The sequence below is a fragment of the Daktulosphaira vitifoliae genome, unplaced genomic scaffold, assembly GCF_025091365.1.
Source record: "Daktulosphaira vitifoliae isolate Bord-2020 unplaced genomic scaffold, ASM2509136v1 Scaffold_2, whole genome shotgun sequence".
Lineage (NCBI taxonomy): Eukaryota > Metazoa > Arthropoda > Insecta > Hemiptera > Phylloxeridae > Daktulosphaira > Daktulosphaira vitifoliae.
In genome coordinates this window covers 35,189,974-35,198,563 of record NW_026099573.1, presented here as the reverse complement: position 1 = coordinate 35,198,563, position 8,590 = coordinate 35,189,974, and the positions used below count along the sequence as shown (strand labels likewise).

General features: G+C 29.6%; 1 protein-coding gene across 1 annotated transcript in view; it reads left to right on the top strand.

Moving 5' to 3' along the window:
- The first annotated feature begins 648 nt into the window (after positions 1-648).
- The window catches only part of LOC126898193 (uncharacterized), a 41,005-nt gene continuing 33,063 nt past the window's right edge, over positions 649-8,590 (top strand). The window contains exon 1 of the mRNA XM_050672134.1: positions 649-762. The gene's annotated coding sequence lies outside the window, so the exon portion shown is untranslated. The remainder of the gene's footprint in view (positions 763-8,590) is intronic.

Here is an 8,590-nt window from a genome sequence, read left to right as displayed (position 1 = left end):
TTTTTCAGGATTTTGTTATTTTTTTAGTGAAAGTTTATTTTTGTTATTTTTTTACAATGGAATGGCGTATAATAAGATAATCGGAGTTTTTTTATATTCCTTACTCAAAACCAACAAGATATCAAATCTTATTTGAAAAAAATCTTAAAGTTATTGTGTGATCTAATAATTTTGGCCGCCAGTGTATATTATTTAGCGCCTCTCTTATATTTATTATGATCTAATGTACGACAGTACTGTTATTTGAGGAGTGTTACCTCCTCATTTTTTACATTTAAACGCCTGAAAGCAGCACCTCCTCCTCCCACCAATATTTATTAGTTAATATTTAAATGTATATGGTGTATAAAAATTCATACATCATATGCATATTGTTATACTTCTATTCGAACTGTGTACTGAAAATTTATTGTTAGTGAAGTTATGACAGTTAAACGGTCAAATATTTGTAGAAAACATTATCGATAATATTACGAAGTCAGTTGATAAAAAAGTAAGTATTTTCATGTTTATTTCTATAAAATGTCAATGTGACACATTTTTTTATAAATGTATTAATATACTTTAGATGAACGTTATTAATAAAGATTGGTTAAATGGGATGAAAATTAAACACAGAAAGAATGTATCTGATCTTAAAGTAGGAGTTCAGTACAAGGTTTTGGGTTTGTACGTGATGAGATCAAAATATTCTAATGAAACACTAGTGGCTGAGGTGAAGCTTGACGACGAACCATCATTTCAAATTTATTTGCCAGCGAGGTTTTCATTTACTCGAGAATATCTGGCAAAAGGAGTCGATAAAGATCTTAAGATTGTATCTAATGGACGAAAAGATCAAAGTTCGAGTTATGACATAAAGTATATATGAATTAATTTTGTGCTTGAAAAAAATGAAAATAAAAAATATTGATAATTAAAAATTGTATTACATATAATTTAATCTCCAATGAAAATTTTAAGAATAGTTATGGGTAAAATAAACAAACGCATGTATTTTAAATTATAATGTGTAAACTAAAAAAAAATATCCCACCGTTAAAAGTATATACATGAAAAGAAAAATGAGTGTGAAAGTAATTACTTGAAATAATAATTTGCAAACTTAATGTCTACAAAGTACAGATAAGAGTAAAAAAGAGTAATGTATACGTCTATAATACGACATCAGTAAAATAACTTGATGAAAAAGAGTATATATAAAGGTGTATTAAGCGTGTGAAAACGTCTATTAAATAAAAACTTCTTGGAAAATCATCTCCAGCCTGAGGACTGCTGCACGTTGGCATAAAATGTGCTGAGGTTTACAAAATGAAGTACATAAAACCAAGAAAAACTCTCCTTTCTGGTTTAATAGTATTTCATTTGTTTAATCGACACCTTAGAGTCTTCTCTATTTCAATATCATAATCATCATTATGTGTTATTTGTGTGATACTTGTGGAATGAAGTTCAATTTTTTGAAATCATTGATACGTCATGAGCAAACAGTACACAACAAAATTTTATATGGCTGCAGCTAGTGTTCGAAAAAATTTTCGAGAAAAGATAATTTCTCAAGACATGTCAGCATACACACGGGTTAATAGGTTAGTATTGTAATATTTAAATCTCAAAAATTTATTTTTTATTAAAAATGTAATTAATAGGAACTGATAAAGTATTGAAAATGCGTTCTGTAAATATAGAAAATGAAATAAAATCGGTCTGTGTGAAAAATTTGGTTAATTACGGTGACAGCACCTCGAAAAATTTTAACGGTGAGCATACATAATAATATTCGCGTTTATTTTATATTAACTCAAATATTTTAATTATTAAAATGTAATTCAGTAGATAAAGGTAATTCGGTTAAGGAAAGCAAGAGAAAAAATACTGATACAAAATTTTCTAATACTAGAGACAGCGACGATGAGCTTTGTAAGTTGAAATAAAAAAAAATGATAAATTGTATTATTACTATTATTATTATTATTATATCAGTGCTAGAAGCTGCAAATAAGATAGATGCAAATTCAATGGACGTTCAAGTGGTAACCGTTTATCCTGGTGATATCGAAAGTTGTTAGTATAAAATAATAAAAATAAAAAAACCAATAAATGTTATAGTCATATAATATTTTTTTAGGGATTGACCGGTTTTCAGAAGATATCGAGTTTGAGGATATTAGTAAGTCATAATTCAAAGTAATTAATTTTTAATAAATTTTTATCAAGTGGAATTTATAAAAAACTATATTATTAGGTCAAAATAACAAAACGATTGGAACTGGGATAGAACACGCGTATCACTCTAATCAATCAAAAACAAATAGTAAGATTATAATGTGAATTTGAATGATATAATACATAAATTAATTACGATATTAATTATATTTCAGGTGATTGTGTAAAAATTTCGCGTGCGAAAAAAGTTCAATCGATTTTTTCGGAGAACATCAATGTACATAGAATAGAAAACAGCAATCCATGCTCCATAAATGAATTTATCAAACAAAACAGTAATAGCATTTATGATGTATTTGAAAATGCTATAAGAACACATACAGCTGTGAAGACATCTTTAGATCTAGTTACTACGTATGAAAAAATAATTTTAANATATGAAAGAATAATTTTAAGCAATAATAATGTAAACACACCCGTTATTACTCAAACACTTAGTATTTCCCCATTTATTTTAACACCGTCGAGTAGTATCCCCGAGTGGGTTACTACTATTACACATCTACTACAAAAAAAGTCCGAAGAGGTAGAAACTCAAGGCAGTGGGTGGGTATTCAGAGGTGTTGTTTTCTTAGATATGAATACTTTCACGTATGATCCATTAAGGGGTGGGTGTCATTTTAATTTACCAAAAAAATTATTTCGAAAAAATGCAATTGTAAATATTAAATGTAGGGAGGAAGATTGCTTTTATTGGAGTATGGTTGCTAGTTTATTTCCGGTTCAATCGCGTAATGTGGATGCGACTAAACCAGAGTCGTATCCACATTATAATACAGTTTTGAATACTCGAGGTTTGCGAATACCTTTACTTCTAACCGACATAAGAAAATTTGAAGAAAAAAATGATATAAGTGTAAATGTTTACACTTACATCGGTGAAAAAATTACGGGTCCTCTACACTTGACCAGAAATAAACGTAGCAACCACGCAAATTTACTTTATTTAGATCAAAAAGACAAACCTTTCGGACATTTCTGTTGTATTTCGAACTTAGAGCGATTAGTTTCCGTTCAACTTTCAAAACATAAATCTCACAAATTTTTATGTGATGGCTGTCTATTATTCTTTTATTCAGAAGCAAAACTACTCACTCACCAACTCGAAAACTGCATGAAGGTTAAAACGGTTCTACCGAAACCCCCCAAACACATGGTTAAATTTCAAAATTTCCATATGCAATTCCCCGTGGAATTCGTAATTTATGCTGATTTTGAATCAATTCTAACACCTATTGCTACATGCGATCCTCAACCTGATATTTCTTATACCAATCAAATTAATATACACGATCCCCACAGTTTTTCATATCATATTAAATGTTCTTATGATGAAAATTTAGATCGCATGGAAGAGTACCGGGGGGATAATTGCGTGAAGATGTTTATTTCTAGGCTTAGGGAAGATATTATCCGTATAAGCGACATTTATTCTAACCCTATACCAATGGAAGCGTTATCTATTCAACAACAATATAATCACCATACAGCAACAACGTGTCATATTTGTAATGGTGAATTACGCTTCCATGATAAGGTAATGGATCACTGTCACTTAACGGGTAAATATCGTGGTGCGGCGCATAGAGATTGTAACCTGAAATGTTCGGTTCCATCTTTTATCCCCATAATTTTACATAATATGCAAAATTACGATTCTCATTTTATTATTTCGGAACTCGGTTTTGGTGATGATGACGAAGGAATTGAACCAATGAAAAATATATGTGTATAAAAAAAACTGTAAAAACGACAAATAACAACCGGATAACCATTAAATTATAGACTCATTAAATTTTTTACCATCATCATTGGAAAAATTAGCTGAAACTTTAATTCCTGAGCAATTTAAAATGACTAGGAAAATGCATTCTAATGATGAAAACTTTAAGTTAATGTGTCGTAAGGGAGTGTTCCCATATGAGTATGTAACTGATATGAATGTACTGAACGAATGCATGTTACCACCTAAAACNAAATGTACTGAACGACTGCATGTTACACCTAAAACCGCGTTCCGTAGTATATTAAATATGAGTGACATAACAGACGAGGATTACGCCCATGCAAAAAAAATCTGGGAGAAATTTAATTGTTCAACTTTGGGGGAGTATTCTGATATATATTTAAAAACTGATGTTTGTCTTNGTTTAAAAATTGATGTTTGTCTTTTTGCTGATATTTTCAAAAATTTCAGAAGTGTTTGTTTAAAAAATTATGGGCTTGATTCTTACCATTATGTTACTTCCCCGGGGTTAAGTTTCGACGCTATGAAGCGAATTACTGGGGTTAAATTGCAACTGATGACCGACATGGAGATGGTTAGCTTTATTAATAATGGGATTCAAAGGGGGAGTATCTCAATGTTCATCTCATTATAGTAAAGCTAATAATAAATATGTTGATGACTACGACCCGTCGAAGCCATCAACATATTTATTATATCTCGACGCTAACAATCTCTATGGTGCAGCACTTAGTCAACATCTTCCCTATGGAAATTTTGAATGGATGCCACAATCTGAGATTGACGTTTTAGACGTTTCGTCAATCGAGGACGATAGTGATTGGGGAGTAATCCTAGATGTAGATTTAAAGTATGGTGAGCATTTATATAATGATCATTCAGACCTTCTCTTATGCCTTGAAAACATTATACTCCCAGGTTCTAAATTTAAAAAACTAATTCCAAATTTATTCAATAAGAAAAACTATATTGTTCACTATCGAACGTTGAAACAGGCCACTAGCCTCGGTTTAAAAATTAAAAAAATCAATAAAGCATTGAAGTTTAAACAGTCGGCTTGGATGAAGGTTTATATAGATTTGAATACTAGAAAACGAACCGAATCCAAGTCGGCTTTTGAAATAGAGTTTTACAAATTAATGATAAATTGTATATTTGGAAAATGTTTAGAAAATCCAGAAAAAAGTATTGATGTTAAAATTGTCACAAAGTGCGAGAATATTGGAAGACGTTATGGGGCTAGTGTGTTGATAGCGAAACCCAACTTTGATAGTGTAACAATATTTAATGAAAATATGGCAGCCATCCATTTGAAAAAAGTGGAAATTGTATATGATAGACCTAGCTATGTAGGGTTTTCAGTTTTAGAAATTTCAAAGACAAAGACTATTTATAAAAAAATGTATGGCAACAAATGTAAATTAGTATATACGGATACCGACTCTCTATGTTATGAAATACAAACAGTAGATGTGTACGATGATGTTAAAAAAAATATTCATAAATTTGATACGTCAAATTATGACCCCAAAAGCGTGTACGGTATACCGCTTGTCAATAAAAAAGTAGTAGGATTAATGAAAGATGAAATGGGAGGACGAATTTTAAATAGTTACATTGGGATATGTAGTAAAACATATATGATGCGTATTGGGAATGACATTAAAAAAAAAATAAGGGATTAAAAATAGGGGTATTAAAGAAAACGATAAGCAAAAAAGATTATCTAGATTGTATTACTTTTCACAATAAAAAAATACTACGTAGCATGTATGTTTTTCGTTCACACCAACATAAAATATTTACTGAAAAAATTAATAAAGTTGTATTGGAGTTTAAAGATGACAAGCGGTATCAAAAACCAAATTCCTATGATACACTACCTTGGGGTCATAAAGAATGTAGATTATAAAAATAAAAATTAGATTTTGTGTGTCTCTATAATTATTTTCTCTCTATTATTTGTAAACTTTTCAAATGCTGCTTTTAAATTTTCACCCTCTGTCTTTATACATTACTCTAATAATATTTTTTATTTTAAGTTAACTTTTTAATCTTTGAAAATATTTGTTCATTGTTGTAAATATTGTTTTCTAATATTATCTATCTATGTAAAAATATTTAAAATGTGTATGCTTGTATAAACTGTCTTTGTATTGATTTAAATAAATATTTGATTTAAAATAAAACTAAACTAAGTATCTAAACTTATTATCTACTTATTAACTAGATTGTTTGTGGTGATGAAGATTTTTGTGTTTTTGTATTGAGTTTCTTTTCTACAGTCTTTGGAGTCTCTTCATTTAATGTACACTCAAAAATAAGAATCATTACAGACTTGTATTCTACAAAAATCAATAATAGTTTAAATAAAATTAAATAATAATATTATTTTTTAACATGTTTAATTAAGTGTAGGATAATAAAAATAATAGTATTATACTTATGATTAAATTGATGTATAATAATTCATTCGAGGTGGAGTCTACTATGTTATACTGTTTTATATTTGTAATATCAATCTACTTATATATATATATAGAAAAAAATGCTTGATAATTATAATAAAATTGATTTATTTTATAGTTACTCGAATATTCAGTGATAGTCTATAATGAATTATTAAATGTTATTGATAATGAAAATATGTAGATACTATAATTACTTATATTTCATTGACATGGAGAATACTTTTTTACTTTCATAATACAGATGAGGCGGTTTCTGAGGTGTTTTGCTATTTCAGATGTATGTTATTAACCTACCTATTCAGAGTAATAATGGTTAATAATTATAATAAAATTAATTTATTCCATGGTTACTTACGATTATTTTTTNAAATAAAATTGATTTATTCCATGGTTACTTACGATTATTTTTTTATATTTTTCTTCGTTAACCAGGGTGTGCACGGTTTAAACCAATTGGTTAAAACCATGGTTTAAACCAAATGGTTTTTTTCCCAGAAAAAACCAATTGGTTTTTTCCCTTTTTAAAAAAAAAAAAAAAAAAAAAAAAANCAACTTGAAACGTAAACCTCCCTGTTCTACTCTTCCACTTGTACCGGAGAAAAAGCTGAAAATTTCAGATTTGTCTTCTTTTGTAGTGAAAACGTCATCAAGCCAGAAAGAAGTAATTGACTGTCATGTTGCCAAATACTTTTATGCTACTAATACGTCTTTTCGTAGTGTAGAAAATAATCATTTTAAAAAATTAATGGAGATACTTCGTCCTGGATATTTTCCACCCAATAAATTAGATTTAAGTGGAAATTTGCTGAATAAAGTTTATGAATCAGAAATGGAAAAATGTCATGACACTGTAAAGAATCAAACTTTGTGTATGTCATTGGACGGGTGGTCTAATGTGCATAATCAACCTATTATTTGTATTTGTGTAACTACTATGGAGGGCATTGTATACCTAGTGGATACTATTGATACTAGCAGAACACCCCATACTGGTGAAAATTTAACAGATTTAGCAGTTACTGCCATAAAGAATATTCAAGACAAATTCAACTGCCGTATTCGCAGTTTTGTTACTGACAATGCAGCTAATATGGCAAGTATGAGAAAAGCATTAAAAACGAAAGACTGCATTGAAGTAGTGTGCTATGGCTGTTCAGCACATATTTTAAGTCTTCTATCAAAAGATTTAGAAATTCAGAGTGTAACAGAACATGTAGTACAGATAAATAAATATTTTCGTAATAATCAGTTTGCTAGAGCAAAATTCAATGAAAGTAAAGGAAACAAATCTGTTGGCTTAAGTTTACCCTCACAGGTGCGGTGGAACACCATGTGTGATTCTTTAGAGAGTTACATTAAGAACTGGCCGATTTTAATGCAGATTGTAGATGAAAATAAATAGAGATGCAATTGATGAAAGTATAAGATCAAAGGTCATGAATTTGATTATTAAAAGAAATGTGGAAGACTTATTGCTTCGCTTGAAACCAATTTCAATTGCTTTAGACCAAATACAGAAAGATAGCTGCAGTATCGCTGAAGCCGTCGATATATGGAAAAAGTTGGAAACAGACTTAAAGAAAAACAAAGTCCTTGATAATTGCAAGAAATCTGTCATTAATAAATCCTTCAAAAACAGGTATGACCAAGCTTTGACACCAGTACATTTCTTAGCTTATCTTTTGTCCCCAACATTTCGACCAGAAAACTTATCTACAGAAGAAAAAAATAATGCTATTCAATTCATCAAAGAAAATTATGAAGACACATCTTTAATAACTATTCTCCTTAAGTTCATTGTTCGCGCAGAGCCATTTAATGGGCCGTTATTTGAGGATAAAGTTGTGAACAAAGTGGATGCTCTACATTGGTGGCAGTCTTTGTCAACTTTAAAAGACTGCATTTCATCAAAAGAACTATTAGTTATAGAACAACTCATGACTGCAAAGGCAACATCTGCGGGTGTTGAAAGAATTTTTTCTACCTTTGGTTTTGTACACAGTAAATTGAGGAATCAATTAGGGGTAGAAAAGGCTGCCAAACTGGCATTTCTGTTCAAATCGTTAAATAAATAAATATTATTGTTACTTTGTGTGATTAACATTTCTGTAAATCTTTATTTCTAATATTTTTCTTATCAAAGTTT